The following is a 14271-nucleotide window of genomic DNA, read 5'->3' as shown; positions in this document are numbered from 1 at the left end:
GGGGTAATTGAGTGATAATTTTTTTTAAATTTAAACTCATCCATGCTGATTAGACCAGACGAACGCCAACCCATCAACATTGAATAGAAATCAATTTGTGCTTTTCTCACCACCCCTATGTCACAATGTTTGTAGCAGTTATGATCGTAAGATTGTGGGCGTGAGTCCTTTGTTGATTTTCACTATTCTTTTCACGTGTAACTTTATTTATTGTTTGAGCACCTTTGCAAAAAATACCCGTGACCAAGGCGAGAGGCTCGCCGAAACGCGTTGGGTTTTGTTCCTTTGCCCGTATTTCACATGCAGCAACTGAACTAATAAACACTTTTGGAAAGCGCAAAAGGTGACTGGAGTGGTCTATTACCTACCGGAGAAGAGTGCATCTGCGTAGCGGTGGCTACGTGCTGTGAACCTGAATATATATATGTATATATATATATATATATATATAGTGGTAGTATCAAGTCATGGAGACACCAGCACCCACTTGGGTTTATATTGGGACTTCAAGTACTTTGGCACCAGACAGTACGGACTACAATAACCATGAGCCACGTTTTGCCTACGCCCACTGGGGCGGGTCATGCTACTTTATTAAATTAGGTTTTCCGACTAAAAGCTTACCGTCTCCGTGTTAGCCAGTGATCAAGCGCAATGGTAATGCTCGAAACGCTTTTGGCACTTTGGTACGCGTGTGGAAGGGCTTTGACTGCAACTGCCGGTGTTGCTTTTGTGAATACGTCTCTGGGGGTGGCATCTCCTTTGGGCAACCTTCTTTTGTGGAGAAAATATTTTTTTTTATAGCAGGCGCTGACGAAGGCCAAACCGGGTGAAATGCATTCGCCATTCATTTGTAATAAACGGAGCTGCCTTTTAATCCCCGCCGAGGCTTCTGCTTCTTTCATTTGAGAGGAGTTTTCTTGTTTCATCATTATCACGCGTGTTCCAGAAGCGCGTCTCAGAAGCCCCCTCATCACAAGTGGCCCGGAGATTCTGGCTCATGCTACGGCATTTTCTTTCTTTCAAGTTATGGAAAATCTCCAGGCTCGCCAGCAGTCCGAGAGAATTGGAGCGGTTCAGCGAGGCATTGCCTCAACTTGGACGGGATGCACTGTCCTCCTGCCCCCGTTTATCTTTAACTCGGACCTATGGCTGATGAGGTTAAGGGGACCCGAGGCAGCACCACAAATTGCGGGGTTTTCAGAACGCTATGCAGAGTGCCCAACCCCCAGCTATTTTCTTGGATTACACCGAGAACGACGCTGAGCATCACTCACCTGGGAGCCACTGCTGCATCCTGGGAAACTGAGTCCTGAGACTTTCTGTGACCAGCTGAACTGAGTTAATTAATGCTGAGGGGCGGAGCGGTCATTTGCACCTATCACAGTGCGGTTGGGCTCATTTGAACTGCAGATCGTGGTGTTCGTTTTCATCCACCACAGGCGCTGACGAAGGCCAAACCGGCCGAAATGCATTCGCCATTCATTTGTAATAAACGGAGCTGCCTTTTAATCCCCGCTGAGGCTTCTGCTTCTTTCATTTGAGAGGAGTTTTCTTGTTTCATCATTATCACGCGTGTTCCAGAAGCGCGTCTCAGAAGCCTCCTCATCGCAAGTGGCCCGGAGATTCTGGCTCATGCTACGGCATTTTCTTTCTTTCAAGTTATGGAAAATCTCCAGGCTCGCCAGCAGTCCGAAGAGAATTGGAGCGGTTCAGCGAGGCATTGCCTCAACTTGGACGGGATGCACTGTCCTCCTGCCCCCGTTTATCTTTAACTCAGACCTATGGCTGATGAGGTTAAGGGGACCCGAGGCAGTACCACAAATTGCGGGGTTTTCAGAACGCTATGCAGAGTGCCCAACCCCCAGCTATTTTCTTGGATTACACAGAGAACGACCCTGAGCATCACTCACCTGGGAGCCACTGCTGCATCCTGGGAAACTGAGTCCTGAGACTTTCTGTGACCAGCTGAACTGAGTTAATTAATGCTGAGGGGCGGAGCAGTCATTTGCACCTATCACAGTGCGGTTGGGCTCATTTGAACTGCAGATCGTGGTAATCGTTTTCATCCACCGCAGGCGCTGACGAAGGCCAAACCGGCCGAAATGCATTCGCCATTCATTTGTAATAAACGGAGCTGCCTTTTAATCCCCGATCCCCGCCGAGGCTTCTGCTTCTTTCATTTGAGAGGAGTTTTCTTGTTTCATATATATATATATATATATATATATATATATATATACATCCAAAGGTGCCTCTGATCTTAAGGACGCCACTCCGACACAAGAAGGGTTCACAGACCTTTTAATTCAAGCAGCTTTACAAGAAGGTTGGTTATTTGCCCAGTCCCAACGCGTTTCGAAGCAAACATGCTTCTTCTTCGGGGGTAAGCAGCAAGTGACGAAAAAAAACTGCAACCGTCACATTCCATTTTTGTAGGCTCTCTCCGGTGAGGCATACTGGTAGTTGCAGTCCAAATCAATCCCCTCAAGTGGGGTCCGTACACATGCCTTAATTAATTTCTTGCTTTTGGTTAATTTTAAAACAGCCCTCCAGTGGGCCCCAGACTCTGTCATGCTTCTGCTAATTTCAGGATTCTTGTGCGCTGTTTCCCGGTTAATTGTTCATCGCCAGGCAGACCCGATTCCATTAACTCGGGCGGTGCATCCTCCGCGGCTGAGGCTGCCGCGTCACATAAACATCCAAAGGTGCCTCTGATCTTAAGGACGCCACTCCGACACAAGAAGGGTTCACAGACCTTTTAATTCAAGCAGCTTTACAAGAAGGTTGGTTATTTGCCCAGTCCCAACGCGTTTCGAAGCAAACATGCTTCTTCTTCGGGGGTAAGCAGCAAGTGACGAAAAAAAACTGCAACCGTCACATTCCATTTTTGTAGGCTCTCTCCGGTGAGGCATACTGGTAGTTGCAGTCCAAACCAATCCCCTCAAGTGGGGTCCGTACACATGCCTTAATTAATTTCTTGCTTTTGGTTAATTTTAAAACAGCCCTCCAGTGGGCCCCAGACTCTGTCATGCTTCTGCTAATTTCAGGATTCTTGTGCGCTGTTTCCCGGTTAATTGTTCATCGCCAGGCAGACCCGATTCCATTAACTCGGGCGGTGCATCCTCCGCGGCTGAGGCTGCCGCGTCACATAAACATCCAAAGGTGCCTCTGATCTTAAGGACGCCACTCCGACACAAGAAGGGTTCACAGACCTTTTAATTCAAGCAGCTTTACAAGAAGGTTGGTTATTTGCCCAGTCCCAACGCGTTTCGAAGCAAACATGCTTCTTCTTCGGGGGTAAGCAGCAAGTGACGAAAAAAAACTGCAACCGTCACATTCCATTTTTGTAGGCTCTCTCCGGTGAGGCATACTGGTAGTTGCAGTCCAAATCAATCCCCTCAAGTGGGGTCCGTACACATGCCTTAATTAATTTCTTGCTTTTGGTTAATTTAAAACAGCCCTCCAGTGGGCCCCAGACTCTGTCATGCTTCTGCTAATTTCAGGATTCTTGTGCGCTGTTTCCCGGTTAATTGTTCATCGCCAGGCAGACCCGATTCCATTAACTCGGGCGGTGCATCCTCCGCGGCTGAGGCTGCCGCGTCACATAAACATCCAAAGGTGCCTCTGATCTTAAGGACGCCACTCCGACACAAGAAGGGTTCACAGACCTTTTAATTCAAGCAGCTTTACAAGAAGGTTGGTTATTTGCCCAGTCCCAACGCGTTTCGAAGCAAACATGCTTCTTCTTCGGGGGTAAGCAGCAAGTGACGAAAAAAAACTGCAACCGTCACATTCCATTTTTGTAGGCTCTCTCCGGTGAGGCATACTGGTAGTTGCAGTCCAAATCAATCCCCTCAAGTGGGGTCCGTACACATGCCTTAATTAATTTCTTGCTTTTGGTTAATTTTAAAACAGCCCTCCAGTGGGCCCCAGACTCTGTCATGCTTCTGCTAATTTCAGGATTCTTGTGCGCTGTTTCCCGGTTAATTGTTCATCGCCAGGCAGACCCGATTCCATTAACTCGGGCGGTGCATCCTCCGCGGCTGAGGCAGAGTCTGGGGCCCACTGGAGGGCTGTTTTAAAATTAACCAAAAGCAAGAAATTAATTAAGGCATGTGTACGGACCCCACTTGAGGGGATTGATTTGGACTGCAACTACCAGTATGCCTCACCGGAGAGAGCCTACAAAAATGGAATGTGACGGTTGCAGTTTTTTCTTCGTCACTTGCTGCTTACCCCCGAAGAAGAAGCATGTTTGCTTCGAAACGCGTTGGGACTGGGCAAATAACCAACCTTCTTGTAAAGCTGCTTGAATTAAAAGGTCTGTGAACCCTTCTTGTGTCGGAGTGGCGTCCTTAAGATCAGAGGCACCTTTGGATGTTTATGTGACGCGGCAGCCTCAGCCGCGGAGGATGCACCGCCCGAGTTAATGGAATCGGGTCTGCCTGGCGATGAACAATTAACCGGGAAACAGCGCACAAGAATCCTGAAATTAGCAGAAGCATGACAGAGTCTGGGGCCCACTGGAGGGCTGTTTTAAAATTAACCAAAAGCAAGAAATTAATTAAGGCATGTGTACGGACCCCACTTGAGGGGATTGATTTGGACTGCAACTACCAGTATGCCTCACCGGAGAGAGCCTACAAAAATGGAATGTGACGGTTGCAGTTTTTTCTTCGTCACTTGCTGCTTACCCCCGAAGAAGAAGCATGTTTGCTTCGAAACGCGTTGGGACTGGGCAAATAACCAACCTTCTTGTAAAGCTGCTTGAATTAAAAGGTCTGTGAACCCTTCTTGTGTCGGAGTGGCGTCCTTAAGATCAGAGGCACCTTTGGATGTATATATATATATATATATATATATATATATATATATATATATATATATATATATATATATATATATATATATATCAAAAGGATAGTCCACTCCAATCTGGCTGAACAGAAAACCAGCACACCATACCTTCTATCAAAGTTGGTTTAATTCAAGCCCCTACCCCCACAACAGACACGTTTCGCCAACAGGCTTCGTCAGTGTTCACCAGTGTTAAAAATACCAAACGCCATTTAAAGCCGGCTCATCATGGAAATCAATGACGGTATACCATTTTTCAAATGTACATAGTGGCGGCCATCTTATAGTGTGCAAAATTCGCAGAAGTAATTACATTTCATGGCGTTTTGTAAATACATAAAGTGCTCAGTGCAAATTACAAACAAAAGGTAAGCAATACATTAATATTTCTAAAGTGCATGTATTTTTGAGTTTTGTCAAACGTTCCCGTGCTCTTCTTATCACAATCAGACCCTCCAGAATTTCGCGATTTCGCGATTCACGAAAAAATCGCGAAATCGGGCAACTACCGCGATTGCCGCGATATTTACAATTATTGCCGCGATATTTGCCAAAATGTGTCTTCAAAATAAACAATGCCTGTTTATTGGCTGTGCGCGCGCACACGTCACTACGTGCCGTCGCCCAGCCGTCCAATACCAGCTTCCTCTCTGCACTACAGTTTCAGCGCTGGTATCCAACCCTGATTCTCTGCAGGCGGGCGTGTTTGTCCATATAAGCACGCCGAGGCCAGGCTTCATTAATCAAGTACCGGAAACTATACAGCTTTGCAGCAGATGAGGTTGCTTCTGTCAGTGTGTATGACGAAGAACTTGGACATGATTACCTTTTGATGCTAAGAAATGGTGGTTGATGTGGTACTGTATATGTATACTTTGACGTGGGTTGACATTACAGGCAGTGTCGACTTTAGCTGACAATGATCTTGTCATACTTTATAGAGATTGTTGCCCCCGTGCAAGTGAGGTTCCCAGTATGTTCACCACAGATTAACAATTCAGACCTTGACTGTAACAAGTTTTTCGTTATATTCCTCCCAAAGCTGACATCAGATGTAAACTGTCTTACTTAGACAGGGCTCGAGTCGAGTCACTTATTTTACCAGGCGGACGCTCTGAATAGATTCCATTAGGGATGCGACTTTGCCTGGCGGGTATGGTGTTATCACGGCGAGCGGTGGGAGGCGAGCTGGAAAGAGTGCAGTTTAGATAATCACCCCTCACTCAAAGACAACTCACTTGGCATGGGCGGCTGTTTGGAATAAATTAAAGATTTCAGGGGAACCGAAGTCCTCCACCAGACAGTCAAGTGCTTGGAAGAGATAATGGGAATGAAAATACGACTGCCAGACACTTTCTCCAAGTTCATGAAGATGTGGAGTCAGATTTTACGTTTTGATCGTATGATACAGTTTATTTATATTTCCTCGTTTTTGTTGTTGTTTTTATTGGCAAATGAATCAGTTTCTCCCTCTGACCATTAAAGAAGTGCTGTGAAGTGACATATATGCCATTATAGCGCTACCGAAAATAAATAGGTATACAACCTTCACATCTTCCCAGATGCAATCGCATCTAAGGGGTGAGCGAGGGGAGGCAATGAGCCGATGGCGCAAGCCACCTTTCGTGACGTCACTTCCTGTGGTGACGTCACTTCCGGTGACAGCATCCCCCCACTTCTTTTTTTAGGACTTGTGCCCTGTACTTAGATCCTTCATTCATTCAGGACAGTTCTGGCACTGTTTCACTGATTTTTGGGATGGTGTTGCGTGCCACTTGGTGGAGGATTGAGTGCCATGGATATCTGTCACACCGTATCAAAATAGATGGTTTTCCCCATGTTGAGCATGCTTTGCCTTTTGCGGAACAGTTTGCCTCATTCATCATTGGCCTGCTGCAGTACCCACAGTGTTTGGGAGTTTTCTTTGCTGCCATCTTCAGTCCCCAGCTGCTCAGCACATTCACAGATTCTCCTGGCTCTGGTTTAATTGAGCAAGTTCCTACTGGCGCCTCGGTGTGGGACACTTGTTTCACTGACAGCACCTGATAGCTACCATATCGGAGTAGTTGTCGTACATCCACTAATCGGATGTATGACATTACAACGCATGCTTTTACCACGCATGCCTTTACAACGCGGTTTTTACAACGCATGCCTTTACAACGCATAGTGCTTTGGGGCGCTGGATAGTGAATTGTTTAATTTACTATTCCAACTCCAGTCCCCGTGGATAGTAGGGAAGGTGTTGGATAGTAAATTAAACCTATTCCCTATCCTAGAGCGCCCCCCAGCGCAATGCGTTGTAATGGTTTGCGTTGTAAAAGTTGCGTCGTGAAGGCACTGCGTGGTAAAAGTTGAGTTGTAAAGGATGTTTCCCCCACTAATCTTGTTCACAGGGGAATTAGCCAGAGGGTATGCATTTACCAATTAAAATAACGATACAGTGTGAAATGAAAAAATTTAATACACGGACTACAGAAGTGTTCCCAAGCTTCTGTGCCTGTACTTTTGCCAACAAAATTAATACTATCCATGCGGGTATGGGGAAAGAAGTAACCCGAAAAACACTCTTGTCCCTGCAGATCCAGCCGAATGCTTGAGAAGCACGCAACACAAAAATCAAAAAAGGATTTTTTTTTTTTAACGGGTGATTGTCACAACCAAAGCTTTCCAGTTTGGAAGTAACACAAAAATTAAGCACTAAAAGCTCTGCCCATGTCATTCACACCAGTTCATGTCACGAGGTGCCGATTGGAGCTGTGCTTCCGTAGAGCCGCAGACACTTTAAACATGCCAGTTTCACAGTGGAATACCCTGTTAGATCAGTTTACATTGATTTAAGGCTGAAAAAGAATGATTACAAATAAAATAAGGTGCCGCAATAATGCCGCTAAATTTCCACTTTTGTGCCGCTAAATTTCCATTTTTGTGCAGCTAAATTTGCAAGTCTATGCCGCTATATCCTGGGGGGTCTGCACAATATAGGTATAGTACTGATCTCATAGTGTTAAAGTAGCCGTGTTAATACATCTGACAATCACTTGAGTTGAGATTGTGCCCTGAATAGGCCAATACTATCCCATTGCATTAATATATTTCATTCAGCCCTGGATGGGCATAAACTTAAAGAAGAGTATGTACAGAGGGGAATATGCGTGAGAGTGCGTCACAACAATGACAGTTTCAGAAATGTGGAGATAGTATGATGTTATACAGTATCTAGATGTTATTCCAGGTGTACCCACATTTCCTCATTGTTGTTAAGACCCCAGGGAATTGTTGTTTTTAACCCGATGATGTACCTGGACTCCAAAGTCCGGAGTCTTTTTTCTCTGTCACCACCCCTTTCGCTGCGTTCAGCCTGATCTATGCAATAAAAGCTTAACAGTTCCCTGTCGCTTTTGTGGAACTCGGCGAAGTGTCTTGCTACAGGGTACGCCTTGTCCCTGTTTGCTATTGCCCGTTGGTGTTCAAGAATCCGCATCTTTGTAGGCTTGATGGTACTGCCTATATAGCGTTTCCCACAGGGACATGTAAGGCAGTATATGGTGTACTCTGAGTTACTTTTGAGTAGTTTTTTGATACATCTATCGGGTTCATTTTCATCAGTTTTGCCTGGGTAGGTCTTCATTATCTTACTGTTTTTACAGGCCTTGCAGGCTCCGCATGGAAAGAAACCTTTGGATTTAGATATTTGGGCCGGCTTGTTTTTAATTGTCATGAAGTGGCTGTGGACAAGATGGTCCCCCAGGGATTGACTCCGTTTGTATGTTAAAGTGGGTCTTTCTGGAAGGACTTTGGTCATTACTTGGTCTGTTTTCAGGATATGCCAGTTCTTTTGAAAAATGTGCATTATCCTCCCTGATTTTGAGTTAAAGGTAGTGATCATTCTGGGATTATTCTCATTTTTCAACCTCTGTTTAGTCATAAGGAGTTGATCCCTTTGGATCTTTTTGGATTTCTCCTCTGCACTAGTAAGGATGTTCCGGGAGTATCCTCTGATCTGGAACCTTGTTTTAGCTTCTTCCTTTGCCCGAACGTACTCCTCCTCGTCCGAGCAGTTTCTTTTCAGGCGAAGGAATTAACCATAAGGTATGCTACCTATGAGACATTTGGGATGCTGGCTCGCTGCATGTAAAACCGCGTTTCCTGCCGTCGGTTTTCTATATAGTTTGGTCTGTATCTTCCCATTGTCTACATAAACCTCAAGGTCCAGGTAACATACACTGGTGTTGCTGATTACATGGGTGAATTTTAGGTTCCAAATATTGTTGTTAAGCTCGGCAATATATTCCTCAGCCGAGGATCTACTGCCGCGCCACACCACAAACAGATCGTCTATGTATCTTGTCCATAGAAGAATGTTATCTGTCCACTGGTCGTTGGCCTCACCCCAAGCCTCGTGCCTCTCCCACCAGCCAACAAAAAGATTAGCGTAGCTGGGGGAGAAGCACGAGCCCATGGATGTCCCTCTGACCTGTCTATATAGCTGGCCTGCAAACAAAAATATGTTATTATTAAGACAGAAAGTTGTTAATTGTACTAGCATTTCATTGTGGTCCCGATATTGTCCATGTTTCCGATCAAGGAACCATTTAACTGCAGCGATGCCGTTCTCATGGGCAATGCAAGTGTATAGGTTGACGATGTCCAGAGTTATTAGTAGAAAACCAGGTTCCAAGCAATATTGTCTATTAATCGTAGGAAATCCTGTGACTCCAAGTCTCCACGTTCCAATATTCTCAAGGTCTCAATGCACTCCCGACCGGATTGCTTAATGTATATGTATTGTTACCTAAACGCTTAATGTATAACTATTGTTACCTGTAACGCGCCCCGTGCTTCTGTAAACCGATTGCAATTGATATATTGATGCATCTGTCCTCTTCTTCTCTTTCTCCTCTTTTCTTCTTTCTCTCTCTTATTCCTCCTTTTCTTTCCCTACTCTTTTCTATCCAGTCCATTTCAGTTCATTATTGTAAACGTCACCATGCCATTAACGCATCTATCTATGTGATGAAGAATTTTGTGTATTGTCTTACTTCATTTTGTCCATTCTTCAATAAAAAAGATTTGAATTAAAAAAAAGGAATTCACCATAAGGTATGCTACCTATGAGACATTTGGGATGCTGGCTCGCTGCATGTAAAACCGCGTTTCCTGCCGTCGGTTTTCTATATAGTTTGGTCTGTATCTTCCCATTGTCTACATAAACCTCAAGGTCCAGGTAACATACACTGGTGTTGCTGATTACATGGGTGAATTTTAGGTTCCAAATATTGTTGTTAAGCTCGGCAATATATTCCTCAGCCGAGGATCTACTGCCGCGCCACACCACAAACAGATCGTCTATGTATCTTGTCCATAGAAGAATGTTATCTGTCCACTGGTTGTTGGCCTCACCCCAAGCCTCGTGCCTCTCCCACCAGCCAACAAAAAGATTAGCGTAGCTGGGAGAGAAGCACGAGCCCATGGATGTCCCTCTGACCTGTCTATATAGCTGGCCTGCAAACAAAAACATGTTATTATTAAGACAGAAAGTTGTTAATTGTACTAGCATTTCATTGTGGTCCCGATATTGTCCATGTTTCCGATCAAGGAACCATTTAACTGCAGCGATGCCGTTCTCATGGGCAATGCAAGTGTATAGGTTGACGATGTCCAGAGTTATTAGTAGAAAACCAGGTTCCCAAGCAATATTGTCTATTAATCGTAGGAAATCCTGTGTATCCCTCACATAGGAAGGAAGTTCTTTAACAATTGGTGCAAGGTAGCCATCGATAAATCTTGAGGCATTCTCCAGCAGGCTGTTGATTGCCGAGACAATCGGTCTTCCTGGGGGTCTCTTTGGGTCCTTATGAATTTTCGGCAAGTGATAGAATGTTGGAAGCACAGGTGAGTCACATTGTAAGTATAGCAATTCATCCATACTCAGCATCCCTTTCTCTCTCCAGATTACCAATAATTTGTTGAAGTCCGAGATGCTTTTGTTATATTCCTGTCTGTTGATTGTTATGTAGCAGTCTTTATCCCTTAGTTGTTTCAGGGCCTCCTCCTGGTAGTTCTCTTTGGAAAAAATAACAATATTTCCGCCCTTGTCGGAGGGCTTGAATTCAATAGTTTCATCGCTGCTTAGCGCCTTGATTGCTTCCCATTCTTTTCTAGTTATATTTGATTTACTTACATCCATTTTTTCTTTTGCCAATTTTTCAAGGTCCAAAAAAAAAAATATATATATATATATATATATATATATATTGACAATTAAATATTGCAGGATTAAAATTCGAAGATGTTCCGAACAGGGGCCCCAAAATGTGTCTAGCTCGGGGCCGCAAGAATTCTTAAGATGCTACTGCTTACACGGGACTTTTAGCTTCTCATGGGGCCGGCAATGTATCGGGCCCCCTTCAGAAACTCCAAGGTCCTCGCCATTAGACTATACATTGGGAGAGTTGGCAAGTGTGTTTTAGGTGTACTCACAGAGTAATATAGATACTTTTGACTGCATCTAACGTTACTTGTCTATCCATCTGCTTATCCTGGTAGTCCCTTTAAAATGACCTCAGGCAGCCAATTGCTTTACTAACAAAACAAATAAAATAAAAAAATACAACATTTATTATCAGCTTATGTAGTGACATACTGTAGTGATATCCCAGGGAAATGTATTCTGATCATCTTAAACCATAAAAAAGTCGGAATCTGGGCAGAAAAGTGTTACACTCTGTCGGGTGTGCTCACGAAGTTCGGGGAGGGCACTATAAACGCTATTATTAGCCGTACCTGTGAGAACCACTGCGCAGACAGCGACAGTTCGGTATGTGTCCTCAGAAGCAGGAGATTCCCGCGGAGCCGTCATAAGACTGGTCACTTATCTTATGACTTGATCGAGTCAGTTGTTTTAAATGATATAATGGACATTTAAACTAGGTTCACTAGTTTCCTATTTCAAGTCACAAAGTATCTATCCGTATTATCTTTAAAACTAGCACACGTACAATTTTAGTGGCTGTTTCGTTTTATTAAGGAAAAGAAATTCTCTATGATAACCAGTAATTGATGGGACTGAGGCACTTTACTGCTCAAAGATAACTGAACAAATGTGCGCGATGCCGTGTAAACGTTTTGAATTATTTTGCTTGTAACGCTGCACGTGTGCCCTCTAGTGGCTTACCTGAGATTATCAGGCGTTTCTGAGAAACTGCAGGTGCAAGGAAGAAAAAGATACGGTAGCCGTACATACCCTATAAGTATAACTTCCATTCTAATCCGAATGAGGAATTTCATTTCACGAAATGGAAACCAAATAAGTGATTGGATTGCAGCTGAAGTATAACTTCCACGTTATTATTGGAGGGAGGGGAGGGGAGTTCAATCGAGTGATGGTAGAACAAATATAAGAGTGGGGGTGCTGCCATCAGGACTGTCTGTGAAAGATCCAAGCGTCATCATACAAAACAAGCATTTGCAATGCAATAGGTACAGAGGTCAAGTTGTAGATATGACCAGGACACGTAGTGGGTTTAATTACTTTATTCTCCCCGAGCGCCGGGAAATGCGTCTTTCCCCTAGCGCTGCTCGCAGCACTCAAAATGGCCACTGGCACGTACCCACAATGCACTGGGGCGTGCTCCGAGCAACTAGAGCGCGTCACCACATATCTCCCCCCTTTAACATTATCAAAAAATATTAAACAATAAAAGAACGATGTTGAAGTAGTCCCTGGACTACTGTGGTAGTCAGGGTAACGTTAATTAATAGTCTTACTTGGTCTCCATGTCATAGTCCTCAAACCTCTTGAGTGCCTTGAGCAGCCTGCCCAACCTGGTACGTGTGTTCATGGGGCTGCCTCTCATACTCCGGTCGCTGCCTGGAGATCTGGCACTCCTCATCGCTTTTATCCTCTGCTCTCTTTCCACCATCTCCGTACCCAGGCCGCAAGGCGTGACTGGTGAGGCTGTTCCTTCCCTTTCACTCACCGCTGGATCATACGGTTCTTCCTCATTCTGCTTCGTGATGAGGGTATCTTGCCTGAATCCTTCCGACTCTAGTGTCCTTCCCAGTTCTGATCTTTCCTCCGGGGGGGGGGGGGGGGGGTGAACTCCCTTCTTCCAAGCTTTCCCACTTCATGATTTTGTTGCATCGTGCCATTCTATCTTGAGACCATACTTTGCCGTCGCTTAGCAAGGCCGATCTGGCATACGGCTCTACTACTTGCAATGGAGGACTAAACTTGCTGTCGCCCTTCTTCTTCATCAAGGCCTGTTTCACTCTCACCCACTTGCCCTTCTCCAAGGTCACTTCTTTCACATTGCAACGTTTGTTGTAGTACTCAGTGTACAAGGCCTGTGCTCTGTCCATGTTGCAATGTACTACAGCCGGAGACCACTTACTTTGGACCACCAGTTGTTTCCATGCCAGGTTGTCTTTATTGAAAGGGTCCCATCCTCTGAGTACTTTAAAGGAGCTGTACCCTGTGTTGGCTGGTGTAATGCGATATGCCCACAGCGTCTTTTGGAGTTCCTTCTCCCAGTCCTTGCCTGCACTTATTGCTGCTTGCACAGAGCCCATTATCACCCGTTTGAACCTCTCCGCTAGTCCACTTCCCGCTGGATGATATACAGGGGTGTGCTTGATTTCTATACCGTTGCGGTCCATGAACGCGTTCCACTTGGCCGAAATGAATTGCGGTCCATTGTCACACGTGATTACTTTGGGGATTCCTTCCCTCAAGAAGGTGGCTGTGAGGAAGGAAAGTATGGCTTCCGTGTCGGCTTCCTCACAAAGGTCCACCTCCGGCCACTTGGTGTACCTGTCTACCAGGACATTCGCATATTTGGGTACCCCATTGGTGTCCAGTATGGGTCCTAAGACGTCCACGGAGAGCTTTTCCCACGAGCTTGTGGGGTAAGTGAACTTTCCTAAGGATGGACGCAGTAGGACTTGCACCTTGTCCGCCCGGATGCAACTCTTACACATCCTAACATGTTTCTCTATTTGATTGTCCATTGCCGGCCACCAATATGCCTGTTTGGCCCTGGCCTTCGTCTTCATTATTCCGAGGTGTCCCTCGTGTAGGATAGCTAGGAGGTGATCTATTAGCGGTTGTGGAGGTATTACCTTGTCCACTCGGAGTAGGTACACTGGATTGTCCCCAATGGATAATTCCTCTAGGACTTCCCAGTACTTCCTCAAGTGGCTGTCCAGGTGCTTTTTGTCTGGCCATCCTTGCGTCACATAGCTCTTCACTGCCCCCAAGGTCTCATCGTTGCAGTATGCTTCCTCCCATTCTTGACTGCTGATCACTCCTTCGTGGTCTTGCGTGAGTGCCACTGTGTACTCTTCCCACTCTGAGGGCTCTTGTTCCGCTGCAGGTTCCATGGCAGCTGCTCGGCTCAAGAAATCTGC

Source organism: Lissotriton helveticus, chromosome 7, assembly GCF_964261635.1.
Source record: "Lissotriton helveticus chromosome 7, aLisHel1.1, whole genome shotgun sequence".
NCBI classification, from domain to species: Eukaryota; Metazoa; Chordata; class Amphibia; order Caudata; family Salamandridae; genus Lissotriton; species Lissotriton helveticus.
The sequence above is the reverse complement of the archived record's forward strand: the minus strand, read 5'-3'. Positions refer to the sequence as shown.